The sequence below is a fragment of the Heptranchias perlo genome, chromosome 3 (assembly GCF_035084215.1).
Source record: "Heptranchias perlo isolate sHepPer1 chromosome 3, sHepPer1.hap1, whole genome shotgun sequence".
Classification (NCBI taxonomy): Eukaryota; Metazoa; Chordata; class Chondrichthyes; order Hexanchiformes; family Hexanchidae; genus Heptranchias; species Heptranchias perlo.
Genome location: NC_090327.1, coordinates 30,391,064 through 30,411,743, shown reverse-complemented (window position 1 = coordinate 30,411,743; position 20,680 = coordinate 30,391,064). Strand labels below are relative to the sequence as shown.

The window sequence follows — 20,680 nt, the reverse complement described above, 5'->3', positions numbered from 1 at the left end:
TTGAATCTACCTCCACCACTCCCTCGGGCAGTGCATTCCAAATCCTAACCACTCGCTGTGTAAAAAAGTATGTCCTCATGTCACCTTTGGTTCTTTTGCCAATCACGTTAAATCTATGTCCTCTGGTTCTTGACCATTCTGCCAATGGGAACAGTTTCTCTCTATCTACTCTGTCTAGACCCTTCATGATTTTGAATACCTCTATCAAATCTCCTCGCAACCGTCTCTTTTCCAAGGAGAACAACCTCAGTTTCTCCAGTCTATCCACGTAACCAAAGTCCCTCATCCCTGGAATCATTCCAGTAAATCTCTTCTGCACCCTTTCTAAGGCCTTCGCATCTTTCCTGAAGTGCGGTGCCCAGAACTGGGCACAATATTCCAGTTGAGGTCGAACCAGTGTTTTATAAAGGTTCATCATAACTTCCATACTTTTGTACTCTATGCCTCTATTTATAAAGCTCAGGATCCTGTATGCTTTTTTAACCACTTTCTCAACCTGCCCTGCCACCTTCAACGATTTGTGCACATATACCCCCAGATCACTCTGTTCATGTACCCCTTTTAGAGATGTGCCCTCTAGTTTATATTGCCTCTCCTCATTATTCCTACTGAAATGGATCACTTTGCATTTTTCTGCGTTAAATTTAATCTGCCACGTGTCCACCCATGCCACCAGCCTGTCTATAGCCTCTTGAAGTCTATCACTATCTTCCTCACTGTTCACTACCTTTCCAAGTTTAGTGTCATCTGCAAATTTTGAAATTGTGCCCTGTAAACCCTAGTCCAAGTCATTAATATATATCAAGAAAAGCAGGGTCCTAGTACCGAACACTGGGGAACACCATTGTACACCTCCCTCCAGTCCGAAAAACAATCGTACACCACTACTCTCTGTTTCCTGTCCCTTAGCCAATTCTGTATCCATGTTGCTACTGCCCCCTTTATTCCATGGGCCACAATCTTGATGATAAGCCTACTGTGCGGCACTTTATCAAATGCCTTTTGAAATTCCATATGCACCACATCAACTGCATTGCCCTCATCTGCCCTCTCTGTTACCTCATCAAAAAAACTCTATCAGGTTAGTTAAACACGATTTGCCTTTAACAAATCCGTGCTGGCTTTCCCTAATCAATCCACACTCATCCAAGTGACTGTTAATTCCAACCCTGATTATCGTTTCTAAACCGCTGAGGATAAACTGACTGGCCTATAGTTGCTGGGTTTATCCTTACACTCTTTTTTGAACAAGGGTGTAACATTTGCAATTCTCCAGTCCTCTGGCACCATCACTGTATCTACAGATATTTGGAAGATTATGGCGAGTACATCCGCAATTTCCACCCTTACTTCCCTCAACAACCTGGGATGCATACCATCCGGACCGGGTGACTTATCTACTTTAAGTATAGCTAGCCTTTCCTATGCCTCTTCTTTATCAATTTTTAGCCCATCCAGTATCTCAACTATATCTTCCTTTAGGAACATAGAAACATAGGAACATAGGAATAGGAGTAGGCCATTCAGCCCCCCGTGCCTGCTCCACTATTTGATAAGGTTATGGCTGATCTGTGATCTAGCTCCATATACCTGCCGTTGGCCCATATCCCTTAATACCTTTGGTTGCCAAAAAGCTATCTATCTCAGATTTAAATTTAGCAATTGAGCTAGTATCAATTGCCATTTGCGGAAGAGAGTTCCAAACTTCTACCACCCTTTGTGTGTAGAAATGTTTTCTAATCTCACTCCTGAAAGGTCTGGCTCTAATTTTTAGACTGTGCCCCCTACTCCTAGAATCCCCAACCAGCGGAAATAGTTTCTCTCCATCCACCCTATCTGTTCCCCTTAATATCTTATAAACTTCGATCAGATCACCCCTTAACCTTCTAAACTCTAGAGAATACAACCCCAATTTGTGTAATCTCTCCTCGTAACTTAATCCTTGAAGTCCGGGTATCATTCTAGTAAACCTACGCTGCACTCCCTCCAAGGTCAATATGTCCTTCCGAAGGTGCGGTGCCCAGAACTGCTCACAGTACTCCAGGTGCGGTCTAACCAGGGTTTTGTATAGCTGCAGCATAACTTCTGCCCCCTTGTACTCCAGTCCTCTAGATATAAAGGCCAGCATTCCATTATCCTTATTGATTATTTTCTGCACCTGTTCATGACACTTCAATGATCTTTGTACCTGAACCCCTAAGTCCCTTTGGACATCCACTGTTTTTAACTTTTTACCATTTAGAAAGTACCCTGTTCTATCCTTTTTTGATCTAAAGTGGATGACCTCACATTTGTCTACATTGAATTCCATTTGCCACAGTTTAGCCCATTCACCTAATCTATCAATATCCCTTTGTAATTTTATGTTCTCATCTACACTGCTTACAATGCCACCAATCTTTGTGTCATCGGCAAACTTAGATATGAGACTTTCTATGCCTTCATCTAAGTCGTTAATAAATATTGTGAATAATTGAGGCCCCAAGACAGTTCCCTGCGGGACTCCACTAGTCACATCCTGCCAATGTAAATACTTACCCATTATCCCTACTCTCTGTCGCCTTTCGCTCAGCCAACTTCCTAACCAAGTCCGTACATTTCCCTCGATTCCATGGGCTTCTAACTTAGCTAACAGTCTTTTATATGGGATCTTATCAAATGCTTTCTGGACATCCATATAAATAACATCCATTGACATTCCCCTGTCCACTACTTTAGTCACCTCTTCAAAAAATTCAATCAGATTTGTCAGGCACGACCTACCTTTCACAAATCCATGCTGGCTCTCCCTGATTAACTGAAAATTCTCGGTGTTCAGTCACCCTATCCTTAATTATAGACTCCAGCAATTTCCCCACAACAGATGTTAGGCTAACTGGTCTATAATTCCCCGGTTTCTCTCTCTCTCCTTTCTTAAAAAGCAGAGTGACATGTTCAATTTTCCAATCTAGAGGGACAGTTCCTGAATCTAGAGAACTTTACTGAGACTCTGGCAGCATCTTCTTCCGTGGTTAAGACAGATGCAAAGTACTCATTTAGTACCTTAGCCATGCCCTCCGCCTCCATGAGTAGATTTCCTTTTTGGTCCCTAATCGGCCCCACCCCTCCTTTTACTACCCGTTTACTGTTTACATGTCTGTAGATGACTTTTGGATTCCTTTTTATGTTGGCCGCCAGTCTATTCTCATACTCTCTCTTTGCCACTCTTATTTCCTTTTTCACTTCCCCTTTGAACTTTCTATATTCTGCCTGGTTCTCACTTGTGTTATCAACCTGACATCTGTCTTATGCCCCTTTTTTCTGATCCAACTTACTCATGATCTCTTTTGTCATCCAGGGAGCTCTGGCTTTCTGCCTCGTGGGAATGTGCCTAGACTGTACCCGAACCATCTCCTCCTTAAAGGCCACCCACTAATCAATTACAGTTTTGCCTGCCAATCTTTGATTCCAATTTACCCGGGCCAGATCTGTTCTCATCCCATTGAAATTGGCCCTTCTCCAATTAAGTATTTTTAGTTTAGAGTGGTCCGTGTCCTTTTCCATAGCTATTCTAAAGTTTATGATACTATGATCGCTGTTCCATAAATGCTCCCCCACTGACACTTGCGCCACTTGGCCCACCCCATTCCCTAGAAATTTCACCGAGCTTTATCTTCTTGGAAGTTTTGCCTGTGATTTGTCACCTCCCTCAAGAGATTGAGTGGAGTTGACGATAGTACAAATTTCACATGGCTTATTGGAAGGTACTGATGTCTTAAGCCCAGATCCCTTTGAACGATACATAAAGCTTGTCTTTACACTTTAAATGAAGAGCCCGTAGTCAGCTTATGACAAACTCTGCTGGTCTTGTGCCTCCTGCTCACTTCATTCAGCTATTAATCATTGCCACTCCAGGCCCTGCTGGAAACACTAGCAGATGATGGTTTTGATATTTAACGGAATAACTGAATTGGGTTTTAATCTGTGGACACATTTTTGTGAGATTCTGTTCCAGGGATTCCCAGTTTCAGGCAATTTGACTGGAAAATTCACAGTGCGGTGAATTAGGTGCACTGACCTCCGCATTTGATTCTCTGATCATGGTCCCGTTAGCAAGATCCTGCGCTGGGAGAGGAGGCTTGCAAAATTTAGAATCTTGCTTCGGGGTTCGAAAGAAAGCACTTGCGTTTATATAGCACCTTTCACATCCTTGGGAAGTTTCAAACTGCTTCGTAGCCAATGAATTACCTTTGAAGTGTAATCACTATTGTTTTGTTGGCAGATTCAGCAGCCAATTGATGCTCAGCAAGGTCCCACAACCAGGAGTGAGGTAAATGACCAATTAATATGTTTTTGGTGATGCTGGTTGAGGGACAAATGTTGGCCAGGACAACAGGAGAACTTCCCTGCTCTTCAAACAGTGCCAGGGGATCTTTGGCGTCCACCTTAGAGGGAAGACAGGTGCTAGGTTTAATGTTGCATCCAAAAGATAGTGTCTCCAGCAATGCAGCACTTCATCAGTGCTGCACTAAAGTGTCAACCTACAGTGCTCAAATCAAGGGGCAGGACTTGAACCTCCAAGCATTGGACTCAGAGGCAAGAGTGCTATTCCTGAGCCAAGGTTGACACTGATAGAACTGCTTACTTGATGGGTAAACAGCAAGTCATGAAAAATCTGACTTTCTTTTCGGCATTCCCAAACGACAGACCAGATAGCGGATATTTTGTGAGCCATAGATTGTACATACCATACCAGATTTATATTAAAAATAGAGACCATACTTCCCTTAATGATTCAGCTCATTAGGACAGTGAGTATCTCAAACGTATAGACCAGAAAAGTCCCAGGTTTGATCTTCGGTCTTTGGCAAATTGGCTAGTCTCAGCCATTACATTCAGGTACTTCTGCTGGAAAGTGCGTGTGTGGACATCAGGTGAGGGCAGGATTCGGCTTGGTTGTATGCCCCCCTTAATTGAATAGCCTGATGATGCTTACTGGCTCATACTTGAAGAATGGCCACTTGTGCTCAGTGCCAGAGGGCTGCGATAACTCAGCACCTTTAGAGAAAATTACTGGCGAAAACGTAAAAATTAAAATAAATTTTAAAATAGTGTTAGTGTTTGGCAAACCATTTTTCTTTGCAAGGGAAAAGAGGTTGAAAACCCAAGTGTCATTTTTGCCACAATATCATGTGCAGGTAGCAAGATAAAGCATTTCGATGTGATTTGGGTTCTAATGTTGCGTGTTTGAAAACAAACATAAAAAATATTTGAAATAAAAACAGAAAATACTGGAAATACTCAGCAAGTCAGGCAACATCTGCCTGACTCAGACGCTGCCTGACTTGCTGCGTATTTCCAGCATTTTCTGTTTTTATTTCAGATTTCTAGCGTCCGCAGTATTTTGCTTTTGATAAAAAATACTTGCCACTTTTCCATGAAGTCAGTGTGCCTTTAATGGGCTGCACTCATCTGAATTCCCTTAGCAGTTTTCAAAATACTCACATTTCCCGTCTTACTAATGTTTATCATCAAATGTAAAATACTTTCAAGTAGAATTAGCAAAATATACTGCCACCCCTCCCCCTCAGCACCTGTTTTTTTCCCCCAGCTGTAGTTACACTCCAAACATATGAAACACATTGTTATAATCTCTGACAGGAATTTCCCTTCGGTTTTGGAAGAAAATTTCTATTTTTTTCCGAGTGCACCTGGTTTCATAAGGACACAAGGGGGCAAAATCTAGTCAGCGACATTGTAAATTTTAACAAGAAGATTTGTTTTGTTTGCTACTTCTAGCAAAATCATAAAAGCATTTCCACTATCATTACGATCTAGCTGACATGCAGCAAATCGCTCCTTGAGCATTTTTCAGGCGCCATTATGCCCATCCTTCTGTTTTGACTGATCAGCCTTATCTATTCACCGTAGGGTAAATTGTGCAATCCAGTGAGGAAAAAGAAGTTGAAAACCCATGAGTCGTTTTTGCTGCAATAACATTGCACGTAAATAGCAAGCTGAAGTGTTCCAAGTGATATGGTGAGAAAGTTGTACTTAAAAGGGAACATGGGCCAGAGTAGGGCTGCAACATTGTAGCCCCGGTTCTCCAATCTGCACTCCATGTAGGTGTGGGTTCCTGCTGGGCGTACGGGATCATGGAGCTTACCTTCATACCCCACAATCCTTTTTCTCTCTAAAAACACATGCCCGATGAACCCATTTATACTGTCCAATTCAGTGGTGTCCCCAGTCTCCACAAGTCGAAAATCCTTAGGATGATAAAGTTCTACCTTGTTTCTCTTCTTACTCTGATTTGCTAATTTTTAATTTGCCTAGTATTTAAACCCTTTACCAACATGAACAATTTGCCTTGATCAGCGTTGTCATTTCCTTTCATAATTCCCTTAAGCTGCGCATGAAAAGGCAGGGCCTCAATCAATGCTCAATTGCAGGCCTCAATCAATGCTCAATTGCAGGCCTCAATCAATGCTCAGTTGCAGGCCTCAATCAATGCTGGCAAATAGGAGTGGCTTCACAAAAGGCTAGAGATGACTATTTTTCCCATTTTTCCTTTCCTCCCTACTCCCCATTGGGTTAAGTCAGGAGGGGGAGGGTGAACAGACAGAGGTCATGGTCCATGTCGATACCAACTACATAGGTAGGAAGAGGGATGAGGTCCTGCAGGCAGATTTTAAGGAGTTAGGAAAGAGATTGACAAGCAGGACCTCAAAGGTAGTAATCTCCGGATTACTCCTGGTGCCACAAGCTAGCAAGTATAGAAATAGGAGGATAGAGCAGATGAATGCGTGGCTGGAGAGATGCTTCAGTGGGGAGGGCTTCAGATTCCTGGGGCATTGGGCCGAGTTCTGGGGGAGGTGGGACCTGTACAGGCCGGGTGGTTTACACTTCAACAGAGCTGGGACCAATATCCTCACAGGGAGGATCGCAAGTACTGTGGGGGGGGCTTAAACTAATTTGGCAGGGGGATGGGCACCAAGATGTAGCATTTGAAAGGGGAAACAAGGGACCCAAAGGATCAGGAGACAAGGCTAGCCCTAGAGTAAGAAATAGCAAGGTATTAGGTGGGGTCAGACCAAGAGAGAGTACAAGAAAGACTAAGACGGGTTTGCGGTGCATGTGTGTGAACGCACAAAGTGTGGTAAGCAAGGTTGGTGAGCTGCAGGTACAGATGGCCACATGGGAATACGATGTTGTAGCGATGTTGTAGAGACCTGGCTCATAAAAGGGCAAGATTGGGTACTAAATATTCCTAGATACAAGGTGTTCAGGAAAGATAGGGGAGGAAAGAAAGGAGTGGGGGTGGCAGTATTGATTAAAGAGAATATTGCAGTGCTGGAGAGAGAGGACAGAATCTATTTAGTTAGAGTTAAGAAACAATAGAAGTGCCATTACACTACTGGGTGTATTCCATAGGCCACCAACTAGTGGGAAGGAGATAGAGGAGCAAATTTGCAGGGAAATTACTGAGAGGTGCAAAAGCCAGAGTAATAATAACTGGGGTTTTCAACTATCCTAATATAGACTGGGATAACAATAATAAAAGGGGCAAAGAAGGGGAGGAATTTTTGAAATGTGTTCAGGATAACTTTCTCAACCAGTACATTTTGAGCCCAACAAGGAAGGAGGCATTGCTGGACTTGGTTCTAGGGAATGAGACTGACCAAGTGGAGCAAGTATCAGTGGGGGAGCATCTAGGGAGCAGCGATCATAGTATCATAAGGTTTAGAATAGCTATGGAAAAGGACTCTGACCACTCTAAAGTAAAAATACTCAATTGGAGGAAGGCCAATTTCAGTGGGATGAGAACAGATTTGGCCCGGGGAAATTGGAATCATAGATTGGCAGGCAAAACTATAATTGAAAGCGGGCGGCCTTTAAAGAGGAGATGATTCGGGTACAGATGAGGTACATTCCAACGAGGGAGAAAGGTAGGGCTACTAAAGCCAGAGCTCTCTGGATGACAAAGGAGATAGAGAATAAGATGAAGTGGAAAAAAGCAGTATATGACAGGTGTCAGGTTGATAACACAAGTGAAAAAGGAAATAAGAGGGCCAAAGAGAGTATAAGAATAGATTAGCGGCCAACATAAAAGGGAATCCAAAAGTCTTCTACAGACATGTTAACAGTAAACGTGTAGTAAAAGGAAGGGTGGGACTGATTAGGGACCATAAAGGAGATCTACTCATGGAGGCAAAGGGCATGGCTGAGGTACTAAGTGAGTACTTTGCATCGGTCTTTACCAAGGAAGAAGATGCTGCCAGAGTCTCAGTAAAGGAAGATATAGTTAAGATACTGGAAGGGCTAAAAATTGATAAAGAAGAGGTACTAACAAGGCTAGCTGTACTTAAAATAGATAAGTCACCGGGTCCGGATGGGATGAACCCTAGGATGCTGAGGGAAGTAAGGGGAGAAATTGCAGAGGTACTGGCCATAACCTTCCAAACTTCCATAGACACGGGAGTGGTGCCAGAGGACTGAAGAATTGCAAATGTTACAACCTTGTCTAAAAAAAGGTGTAAAGGTAAACTCAGCAACTACAGGCCAGTCAGTTTAATCTCAGTGGTGGGGAAACTTTTGGAAACGATAATCCGGGTCAGAATTAACAGTCACTTGGACGAGTGTGGATTGATTCCACACTTGGAAAGCCAGCATGGATTTGTTAAAGGCAAATCGTGTTTAACCAACTTGATAGAGTTTTTTGATGAGGTAACAGAGAGGGTAGATGAGGACAATGCAGCTGATGTGCTGTATATGGATTTTCAAAAAACATTTGATAAAGTGCCACTTGGTAGGCTTGTTATTAAGATTGCGGCCCATGTAATAAAGGGGGCAATAGCAACATGGATACAGAATTGGCTAAATGACAGGAAACATAGAGTAGGAGTGAATGCTTGTTTTTCGGACTGGAGGCAGGTGTGCAGTGGTGTTCCCCAGGGGTCGGTGCTGGGACCACTGCTTTTCTTGATATATATTAACAACTTGGACTTGGGAGTACAGGGCACAATTTCAAAATTTTCAGGCAACACAAAATTTGGAAGGGTAGTGAACAGTGAGGAGGATAATGATAGACTTCAAGAAGATATAGAGACTCTGGTGGCATGGGCGGACACGTGGCAGATGTAGTTTAATGTGGAAAAATGCGCAATGATGCACTTCGGTAGGAAAAATGAAGAGAGGCAATTTAAACTATAGGGTACAATTATAAAAGGGGTAGAGGAACAGAGGGATCTGGGGGTATATGTGCACAAATTGTTAAAGGTGGCAGGGCAGGTTGAGAAAGTGGTTAAAAAAACATACGGGGTCCTGGGCTTTATAAATAGAGGCATAGAGTACAAAAGCTGGGAAGTCATGATGAACCTTTATGAAACACTGGTTCGGCCACAACTGGAGTATTGTGTCCAGTTTTGGGCACTGCACTTCAGGAAGGATGTGAAGGCCCTAGAGAGAGTGCAGAGGAGATTTACTAGAATGGTTCCAGGGATGGGGGACTTAAATTATGTGGATAGACTGGAGAAGCTAGGATTTTTCTCTTTGGAACAGAGAAGGTTGGGAGGAGATTTGATAGAGGTATTCAAAATCATGAAGGGTCTAGACAGAGTAGATAGAGAAAAACTGTTCCCATTGGCGGAAGGGTCAAGAACCAGAGGGCATAGATTTAAGGTGATTGGCAAAAGAACCAAGGGTGATATGAGGAAAAACTTGTTTATACTGTGAGTGGTTAGGTTCTGGAATGCACTGTCCGAGGGAGTGGTGGAGGCAGATTCAATCATGACCTTCAATAGGGAACTGGATAAGTACTTGAAACGAAAAAATGTGCAGGGCTACGAGGATAGGGCGGGGTAGTGGGACTAGCTGGATTGCTCTTGCATAGAGCCGGCACGGACTCAACGGACCGAGTGGCCTCCTTCCATGCTGTAACATTTTATGATTCTATAAGCCCGTGGCCACTGCTTGATGCCTTCCCACAGCTGCTTTTACATTGTATAAGGCCTGGAAGCTCAGGTCTCTCACATCTGGCTGCAAGCCAAATAAGACTCCTGGGACGCACTAAGAGCAGCAGCTGGGAATACCTGCTAAAAATTCAATAATTAACTAACAGATGCAAAAGCAACTGTAAAAAGTGCATTTCAGTCAGTGCATTTGTGTGTGCCGAATGCAGTCTTTCTGTGGTTAGTTGCTTGCTCTCCTACAGCGTTCTTTTAATAAACTTATTTTTTCAGACAGTGCCATGTCCAGTGCTACATTTGAAGCTGGTGGATGGTATGAGGATCTGACCACATTCTAAGAAGGAAACGAATTCAGAGCATGAGCTGGCTTCCTGTTACAACTGTACACTGCAGGCTGCTTGTTCTTTCTTTCTGCTTTTGGTTGTCTACAAGTTTTGCTCATTCCTTATCACCAAATCCAAATTGAGAGTCTCTTCAATAAAGTCATGGTCCAAGAGAGTAGTATTTAACTTTACAACTGCAGTAAGATGAACCTTTGGTATTTCCAGAATGGGCTCAAAGTCAATCAGTGGAGGCGGAGCATAATACCTTTTGTCTCCAGTTCAAGAGCATCACTTAACAATGAGTCCAGGTGGACTTTGGAAATTGGTTGCAAGCTCGTGTCACAGAAAATCAGACGGTGTCCTGTGCTTCAATTACAACATCTAGACCCAGATCCCAGAACAAACAGCCAACTTTTACATTCAATCATCTGAGTAGAAACCTTTGACCTCTTGGCAGTGGATCACAAGCACTATGCATTCGAAAACGAAGGTGTTTCTTCCCACCTGTTGACAACAGCACTGGCCCTTGCCACAAAAGAGGCACTCGGCAGATGAAATTCCAGTGCCCAGGTTGTGTCGAGGAGTGTAAGCCATCCACTAATTGATGCTTTGTGGAATGTTGAACTTTGCCTTTGATTAAAAAAGAACAACAGTTCTGTCAAAATGTATGTTTGCCCCTATTTTTTTTATTATTTACTCTTGGGACGTGGACGATGCTGCATTTTTTTTATTGTCCATTCCCACTTGATCTGAGAAGGTGGTGGTGGTGTTGGGCCTTCTCCTTGAACCGCTGCAGTCCTTGTGCCAATCGTGCTCCCACAATAGTGTTATGTAGGGAATTCCAGGAATTTGACCTAACAACGCTAAAGGAACAGCAATATATATTCACGTCAGAATGTGTGTGACTTGAAGGGGAACTTGGAGGTGACGGGATTTCCCACGATCTTGCAGCTCTTGACCTCCTTGGTAATAGAGGCTATGTGGCTGGGAGGTACCGTTGAAGTAGGTTTGGTGAGTTGCTGCAGTGCATCCTGTAGGTAGTACATACTGCAGCCACAGTACGCCAGCAGTTGATGGAATGGATATTGAATCCAGTGGCAGTGGTGACGATCATGCAGACTGCTCTGATATGGATGGTGTCAAACTTCTTGAGTGCTGTTGCAGCTGCACCAATTCAGGGGAATGGTGAGTTTTCCATCCACACTCTTGACTTGAGCCTTGTAGTTGGTAGAGAGTCTTGCCAGGTCAGGGAATGAGCACACCAGCCTCTGCTCTGCTGTTGTGGTCACATTGTTGATATGGCCCAGTTAATATTCTGGTCACTGGTGACTCCCACATTGTTGATGGTGGGGATTTCAGTGATGGTGGTGCCATTGAAAGTCAAGGGGAGCTGGCTGGGTTGGATTATACTTCCTCCCACCCTGCTCCCAGTTTTTCCATCACCATTGTCTCTAATTCCACACGAGCTTCCAAAATGTCCTCCATTTTCCTCAGCTGAGGTTTCCCCTCAACAGTGATAAACAGGAGCCTTTAAAGGGTCTGTCTCATTTCTCATGCTTCTGCCCCCACCCCTCTCCCCCACCCCCACTTCTCAGAACTGAGATAGAAAGAAAGAAGAAAAAAAGACTTGCATTTATATAGTGCCTTTCATGACCTCAAGACTTCCTAAAGTGCTTCACAGCCAATGAAGCAATTTTTGAAGTGAAATTACTGTTGTAATCATAGTATCATTGTATCGCAGTCGGTATAGCACAGGAGGAGGCCATTCAGCCCATCATGCCTGTACCGGCTCTTTGAAAGAGTTATAAAATTAGTCCCATTCCCCTGCCCTCTCCCCATAGCCCTGTAATTTTTTTCCCATTAAGTATTTATCTAGTTCCCTTATGAAAGTTGTTATTGAATCTATTTCCACCATCCTTGCAGGCAGTGCATTCCAATCATTACAACTCACTGCATAAAAAAATGTTTCCTCATGTCGCCTCTGGCTCTTTTGCCAAGCACTTTAAATATGTGTCCTCTGGTTACCAACCCTTCTGCCACTGGAAACATTTTCTCCTTATTTACTCTGTCAAAACTGCTCAATATTTTGAACACCTCTATCAAATCTCCCCATAACTTTCTCTGTTCTAAGGAGAACAACCCCAACTTCTCCAGTCTCTCCACATAACTGAAGTCCCTCATCCCTGGTACCATTCTAGTAAATCTCTTTTGCACCTTCTCTGAGGCCTTCACATCCTTCCAAAAGTGTGGTGCCCAGAATTGAACACAATACTTCTGCTGAGGCCTAACCAGTGTTTTATAAAGGCTTAGAATAATTTCCTTGCTTTTGTATTCTATGCCTCTATTAATAAAGCCCAGGATCCCGTATGCTATTTTAACAGCCCTCTCAACTTGTCCTGCCACCTTCAAAGATTTGTGTACGTGCACCCCCAGGTCTCTCTGTTCCTGCACTCCCTTTAAAATTGTACCATTTTGTTTATATTGCCTCTCCTCATTCTTCCTACCAAAATGCATCACTTCACACTTCTCAGCATTAAATTTCATCTGCCATTTGTCTGCCCATTTCACAAGTTGTCAATGTCCTCCTGAAGTCTGTTACTATCCTCCACGTTGTTTACTACATTTCCAAGTTTCATGTCATTTGCAAACTTTGAAATTATACCCTCTATACCCAAGTCCAAGTCATAAATATATATCAAAAAGAGCAGTGGTCCTAATACTGACCTCTGGGGAACACCACTGTATACTTCCCTCCAGCCTGAAAAACAAACGTTCACCACTAGTCTCTGCTTTCTGCCTCCTGGCTAATTTTGTATCCTTGCTGCCACTGTTGCTTTAATCCCATGGGCTTTAATTTTGCTCACAAGTCTATTATGTGGTACTTTATCAAAGGCCTTTTCAAAGTCCATATACACAACATCAAATGCACTACCTTCATCAACCCCCTCTGTTACTTCATCAAAAAACTCAATCAAGTTAGTCAAACACCATTTTCCTTTAACAAATCCATGCTGACTTTCATTTATTGGCCCATACTTTTCCAAGTACCAATTAATTTTGTTCCGGATTATTGTTTCTTAAAGTTTCCACACCACTGACATTAGGCTGACTGGCCTGTAATTGCCAGATTTATCCCTCTCCCCTTTTTTGAACAGGTAATATAAGAAACGTGGCAGCCAATTATGTGCACAGCAAGGTCCCACAAACAGCAATGAGGTAATCTGTTTTAGTGATGTTGTTTGAGGGCTAAATAATGGCCAGGACACCAGGGATAACTCCCCTACTCTTCTTCAATAGTGCTTTTATACCCACCTGAAAGGGCAGACAGACCTTGATTTAATGCCTCATCCGAAAGACGGCACCTCCGACAGTGCAGCACTCCTCAGTACTGCACTGCAGTAGGTGTCTGCAACAGATAGGTTGGTGAAGATGAGATCAAGTGGGTTCCTTCCTTGTGTTGGTTTCTTCACCACCTGGCAGAGGGCCAGTGTAACAGCTACGTCCTTCAGGAGTCAGCCAGTCCAGTCATTACTCGTCTTGGTGGTGGACATTAAAGTGTCCCCCCAGAGTATATTTTGTGTCTTGCGTTCCTTAGTGCTGCCTTTGCAATGTATTCAACTTGGAGGAGTACTAATTCGTCAGTGGAGGGGGAGGTGGAGGTAGGTGATGAAAAGCAGCAGAATTCCTTGGTCTTCTTTGACCTGAAACCAGGAAACTTCATTGGATCTAAAGTCATTATTGAGTACAGGGCCACTCCCACACAACTGCATACCATTGTGCCCCTACTTCTGATAGGTTTATCTTACCAGTACCATAGGATATACCCAGGGATGGTGTCAGAGGAGTCTGGTATGTTGGTTGATAGATATGACCCTGTCTGACCTCTGTGCATATGGATTGGTTAACAAGTTTTGGGAGACAAGAGTCCACCTAGGTGATTGGCGTAATTAGTATTGATCACTGAGCTATCAATCACTTATCCTTCTGTACCATGACTGTTGCCTGAGTAGTCTGTGGGTCAACTCTCCCAACTTGGACAGGTGTTAGTGAGGAGGCCTTCACAGGGTCGACTTGGCTGGGATTGCCTATGTCTTGTCTTAATCCAATATCTGAGCCATTGCTGATAGATCTGTCTGATAAAAAGGAAAAGGAGGTGGGGTGACGTTGTTAGTAAAGGATGAAATCAGAGCAATAGTGAGAAAGGATACTGGCTCAGAAAATCAAGATGTAGAATCAGTCTGGGTAGAGATAAGAAGCTCCAAGGGGCAGCAAACAATGGTGGGAGTTGTCTATAGGCCTCCAAACAGTAGCAGTAATGTAGGGGATGGGATCAAACAGGAAATTAGAGATGCATGTAACAAGGGTACTATAGTAATCATGGGTGACTTTAATCTGCATACAGACTGGCCAAACCAAATTAGCAATAATACTGTGGAGGATGAATTCCTGGAGTGTGTACGAGATTTTTTTTAGACCAGTACGTTGAGGAGCCAACCAGGGAACAGGCTACCCTAGATTGGGTATTGTGCAATGAAAAGGGGTTAGTTAATAATCTTGTTATATGGGGTCCTTTAGGGAAGAGTGACCATAACATGATAGAATTCTTTATTAAGATGGAAAGTGAAATACTCCAATCCAAAATTAGGGTGCTAAATCTAAACAAAGGAAACTACAAAGGTATGAGAAGTGAGTTGGATATGATAGATTGGGAAGCTTCATTAAAAGACATGATGGTGGATAGACAATGCCTAACATTTAAGGAACAAATGCATGAATTGCAACAATTATACATTCCTTTCTGGCGCAAAAACACAAAAGGAAATGCAGCCCAACTATGGGTAACAAAAGAAATTAAGGATAGTATTAGATCCAAAGAGGAGTCATATAAAGTTGCCAGAAAAAGTAGCAAGCCTGAGGATTGGGAGCAGTTTAGAATTCAGCAAAAAAGGACCAAGAGATTGATATAGAGGGGAAAAATAGAGTATGAGAGTAAACTTGCAAGGAACATAAAAGTGGACTGTAAAAGCTTCTGCAAGTATGTAAAAAGAAAAAGATTAGTGAAGACAAATGTAGGTCCCTTACAGACAGAAATGGGAGAGTTTATAATGGGGAACAGAGAAATGGCAAAGCAATTAAACAATTACTTTGGTTCTGTCTTAACGGAAGAGGAGACAAATAACTTCCCAGAAATGCTAGGGAGCCAAGGGACTAGTGAGAAGGAGGAATTAAAGCAAATTAGTATTAGTAAAAAAATAGTGCTGGAGAAATTAATGGGACTGAAAGCCGATAAATCCCCAGGGCTTGATCATCTGCATCCCAGAGTACTAAAAGAGGTAGCCATAGAAATTGTGGATGCATTAGTTGTCATCTTCCAAAATTCTATAGATTATGAAACAGTTCCTGAAGATTGGAGGGTGGCAAATGTAACCCCACTATTTAAAAAAGGAGGGAGAGAGAAAACAGGGAACTACAGATCGGTTAGCCTAACATCAGTAGTAGGGAAAATGCTAGAGTCTATTATAAAGGATGAGATAACAGGATACTTAGAAAATATAAACGGGATTAGACAAAGTCAACATGGATTTATGAAAGGGAAATCATGTTTGACAAACCGACTGGAGTTTTTTGACGATGTAACTAGCAGAAGAGATAAGGGAGAACCTGTGGATGTGGTTTATTTGGATTTTCAGAAGGCCTTTGATGAAGTCCCACATAAGAGGTTAGTGTGCAAAATTAAAAGCACATGGGATTGGGGGTAATATACTGGCATGGATTGAAAATTGGTTAACAGATAGGAAACAGAGAGTAGGAATAAATGGATCTTTTTGGGGTGGCAGGCAGTGATTAGTGGGGTACCGCAGGGACCAGTGCTTGGGCCCCAGCTATTCACCATGTACATCAATGATTTGGATGAGGGAATCAAATGTAATATTTCCAAGTTTGCTGACAACACAAAACTAGGTGGGATCGTAAGTTGTGAGGAGGATGCAAAGAGGCTTCAAGGCGATTTAGACAAGTTGAGTGAGTGGGCAAATACATGGCAGATGCAGTATAATGTGGATAAATGTGAAGTTATCCACTTCGGAAGGAAGAACAGAAAGGCAGAGTATTATTTAAATGGTGATAGATTGGGGAATGTTGATGTACAAAGGGACCTGGACGTCCTTGTACACCAGTCACTGAAAGCAAACATGCAGGTCCAGCAAGCAGTTAGGAAAGCAAATGGTATGTTGGCCTTCATTGCAAGAGGATTTGAGTATAGGTGCAAGGATGTCTTTCTGCAGTTATACAGGGCCTTGGTGAGACCACACCTGGAGTATTATGCGCAGTTTTGGTCTCCTACCTAAGAAAGGATATATTTTCCATAGAGGGAGTGCAGCGAAGGCTCACCATACTGATCCCTGGGATGGCAGGACTGTGGTATGAGGAGAGATTGGGTCGACTAGGCCTGTATTCACTCGAGTTTAGAAGAATGAGAGGGGATCTCATTGAAACATATAAAATTCTGACAGGGCTAGACAGACTGGATGCAGGGAGGATATATCCCCTGGCTGGGGGGTCCAGAACGAAAGGTCACAGTCTCAGAATACAGGGTAGGACATTTAGGACTGAGACGAGGAGAAATTTCATCACTCAGAGGGTGGTGAACCTGTGGAATTCTCTACCATAGAAGGCTGTGGAGGCCAAGTCACTGAATATATTTAAGAAGGAGCTAGATAGATTTCTAGACACAAAAGGCATCAAGGGGTATGGGGAGAGAGCAGGAATATGGTATTGAGATAGAGGATCAGCCATGATCATATTGAATGGAGGAGCAGGATCGAAGGGCCGAATGGCCTACTCCTGCTCCTATTTTCTATGTTTCTCTCATGATTGTGTTCTATAGCAACTATTTACAACTGAGTGTCACTTCAGAGGACATTTAGAGCCAACCACATATAATGGCACTGGAGTCATATGTATGCCAGACTAGTAGGAGTGGCAAGTTCCCTTCTCTGAAGGACATTAATGAACCAGTTGTGTTTTTACAAGCAGTTTTCCTAGTCAATTTTCTTGGTGCTAGTCCTTACATTATCAGATTTAGTGAATCCAGTTTCACAACTTGCCATGGTGGGATTTGAACTCACAATCTCGGAATGAATGTTAAATGAGAACAGGATCACACTGGGCTCTGTTTCTGCCATCCTCCATAGTCGAGCAGCTTAGTGGCACTTGTTACCCAGGCTTGCACATGAAGAATGCACAGTCTGGCAAGTGATAGATCAGAAGTGTGTCGAGTTTCAAATTTTAATGAATTCTTAGCTAGTCCAATGCATGTTGTTTTTCCTAAAGGAATTCCCTTGACTCTCTGGGGGATCCTAATGTCTCTGTAACTTGATCATGCAAAGTGAGAATCAAGCAAATTCTTACATTCTTGGGAGATCCTAAAGCCATAAAAGGCGTTTTATCAATGCGTTGTTCTTTCTTTAGTGTGTAGACGCTGTATCAAAGGGAGCTGTCTGACATCTGTGTATATGGATTGGTTAACAAATTTTGGGAGACAAGAGTCCACCTAGGTGATAGACATAATTAATATTGACCACTGGTCTATCAATCACTTATTAGTCCGTACCATGAGACGGTCCTGCGAGCAAGATTCTCATTGTCTGGTTGTGTCCTGAAGGGGAATTACTTTTCTGGTTTCTGAGAGGCAATTTCCCAATGATCAGCGTTGATTCATTGTGAAGGAAATATGTGGACTTTCCTTTCGTACCAGTCTGGACCAAAGGTAAGAAAATCATATAATTGGGGCTAGTACCTCAAGTTTCTCAGTTCCCTTCTTGCTGTATTGTTATACAGGCAAAGGTCAAGCGAGGACTTAGTGATATCAATTTCTCACAGAAGTGGCCCACTTTTTTTAAAGTAGTGCAGAAAGGCTCCATGACTTTTGAAAGAGACACTTTCAGTAATGTAAAGTATTGTAATCTAGCTAAAATTTTCTATTTGCTTTGACCTTGCTTCTGTAAATCTAACTTATTGATCCATAATTTTCAATCTAAATCCCATGATTTGTTAGTGTGCTATTTGCAGGCATCAAGGCCTAGATTTTCTCCTTGAGTCGTACTGGCTCCCAATGGAGTACGTAGGGAAATTCTTTGGGAGCTGCCCCGCTAGCTCCCCATTCACTCTCACCACTTCCAGCATTTCTGCTGGGCATATAATACATTCAATATGGGTGAACACATTAGAATTAGATGTAAATGACAGAAATGTGTCATATGATGTATTTCCTGTCCTTAGCATTTTTAAAAATTCATTCTCAGGATGTGGTTGTCACTGACAAAGCCACCATTTATTGTCCACTCCCAGTAGCCCTGAGGAGGTGGTGGTGGGCCTTCTTCTTGAACCACTAGGTGGCAGGTTTATACAACAAAGTGGTTGGCTGGGCCACTTCAGGGGGCAGTTAAGAGCCAACTACATTGGTGTGGGATTGGAGTAACAATGAGGCCAGACTGGGTAAGGACGGCAGGTTTCCTTCCCTAAAGGACATTAGTGAACCAGTTGGGTTTTTAACGACAATCCGACAGCTTCATGGTCACTTTGACTGATATTAGCTTTTTATTTCCAGATCTTTTAAACTGAATTTGAATTCTCAAAGTGATGTGAACTCACGTTCTCTGGATTATTAGTCCAGAAACATAACAACAACTTACATTTTTATAGTGCCTTAACGTATGCTACTACTGGGTGTTGGCCATGGCTCAGTGGTAGCACTCTCACTTCTGAGTCTAGAACATTGTGGGTTCAAGTCCCACTCCAGAGACTTGAGCATAAAATCTAGACTGACACTCCAGTGGAGTACTGAGGAAGTGCTGCACTGTCAGAGGTGCTGTCTTTCAGACTGGACGTTAAACCAAGGCACCTTTTGCCCTCTCAGGTGGGCGTAAAAGTGCCCATGGCACTATTTCAAAGAGTTCTCCCCAGTGTCCTGGCTAATGTTTATCCTCAACCAACATCACCAAAAAACAAATTATCTGGTCATTATCACATTACTGTTTGCAAGACCTTGTTGTGCATTTCATACATTACAACAGTGACTATACTTAGAATCATAGAATGGTTACAGCACAGAAGGAGGCCATCTGGCCCATCAAGCCTGTGCCAGCTCTTTGTAAGAGCAATCCAGTTAGTCCCATTCCTCCGCTCTTTCCTACATAGCTCTGCAAATTTTTCGCCTCAAGCATTTATCCAGTTCCTTTTTGAAAGCCACAATTAAATCTGCTTCCACCACCCTTTCAGGCAGTGCATTCCAGATCATAACTACTCGCTGCGTAAAAAAGATTTTCCTCACGTCGCCTTTGGTTCTTTTGCCAATCACCTTAAATCTGTGTCCTCTGGTTCTCGACCCTTCCACAAATGCAATGGTTTTTCTTTATTTACTTTATCTAAACCCTTCATGATTTTGAACACTTCTATCAATTTTTTTAATTCGTTCATGGGATGTGGGCGTCGCTGGCAAGGCCAGCATTCATTGCCCATCCCTAATTGCCCTTGAGAAGGTGGTGGTGATCCGCCTTCTTGAACCTCTTGCAGTCCGTGTGGTGAAGGTTCTCCCACAGTGCTGTTAGCTAGGGAGTTCCAGGATTTTGACCCAGCAATGATGAAGGAACGGCAATATATTTCCAAGCCAGGATCTAGGGCTGGAGTCATGTCCCACTGCGCTTCCACCAGCATTACGACCAAGCAGGAGACCCATACTCTGGAGTGTATGCCAGGATCCTGCTCTATTTCCGGTGCTTACCCAAATGGTACAAAGGATTGATTGTTCATGCTGTGGTCTGTCAGGATACTTCATATATAAGGTCATGTTGTGGTTCATAGGAAATGAGGGCTTGCCTATAGAAATGAACTTTTGTAATGGGCTCAAAGAGAAAAGTGTCTGGACTGGTCTCAGCTAGCACTACAGACATAACCCGGGAAGAGTCAACACCTTCAGAAAAGAAGTGGGGGGGGGGGGCGGGGGGGAACATTAGTGAACTTTTGGCTTAGATTTAAGATGGCAAAGGATTACAGGTAAATTTTGTTGACATAGTTTTGAGTTGTTTTTGGAGTTTCCCTCCCTAAATGTCAGACAATGTAATTTAGAGAAGTGAAAAGGGTTGTTTTTTCAGTGGCTCGTTGCAGCTCAAGCTGTATTTGGACTTTTCATCCTGTACACAAGCAAACCCTTCCAGTTCTTCAAAAAACAGATTTGTTGGCTGATAACATCCTGTGCTTGACACTGGATCTTTGACTCCAGCTCTTAACATCTGGTGTGTATGACTCTGAGTGTGCATCTTCCCCCTTGTGATTAATCTGAGCTTGCTGTCAGTCACAAAATATGGAGTAGATTTTTCACAAAACATGGAGTGGATCTATCACAAAATATGG

At 42.9% G+C, this 20,680-nt stretch overlaps 2 long non-coding RNA genes across 2 annotated transcripts in view; one reads left to right on the top strand and one right to left on the bottom strand.

Annotated features, from left to right (window-relative positions):
- The window catches only part of LOC137311415 (uncharacterized), an 81,673-nt gene extending 70,735 nt beyond the window's left edge, over positions 1 to 10,938 (top strand). Inside the window, exons 3-4 of the long non-coding RNA XR_010960352.1 lie at positions 4,262 to 4,309; positions 10,221 to 10,938. This is a non-coding gene — a long non-coding RNA (uncharacterized lncRNA). The remainder of the gene's footprint in view (positions 1 to 4,261; positions 4,310 to 10,220) is intronic.
- The window catches only part of LOC137311426 (uncharacterized), an 85,613-nt gene that overhangs the window by 41,701 nt on the left and 23,232 nt on the right, over positions 1 to 20,680 (bottom strand). The gene's annotated exons all lie outside the window — the stretch shown is intronic.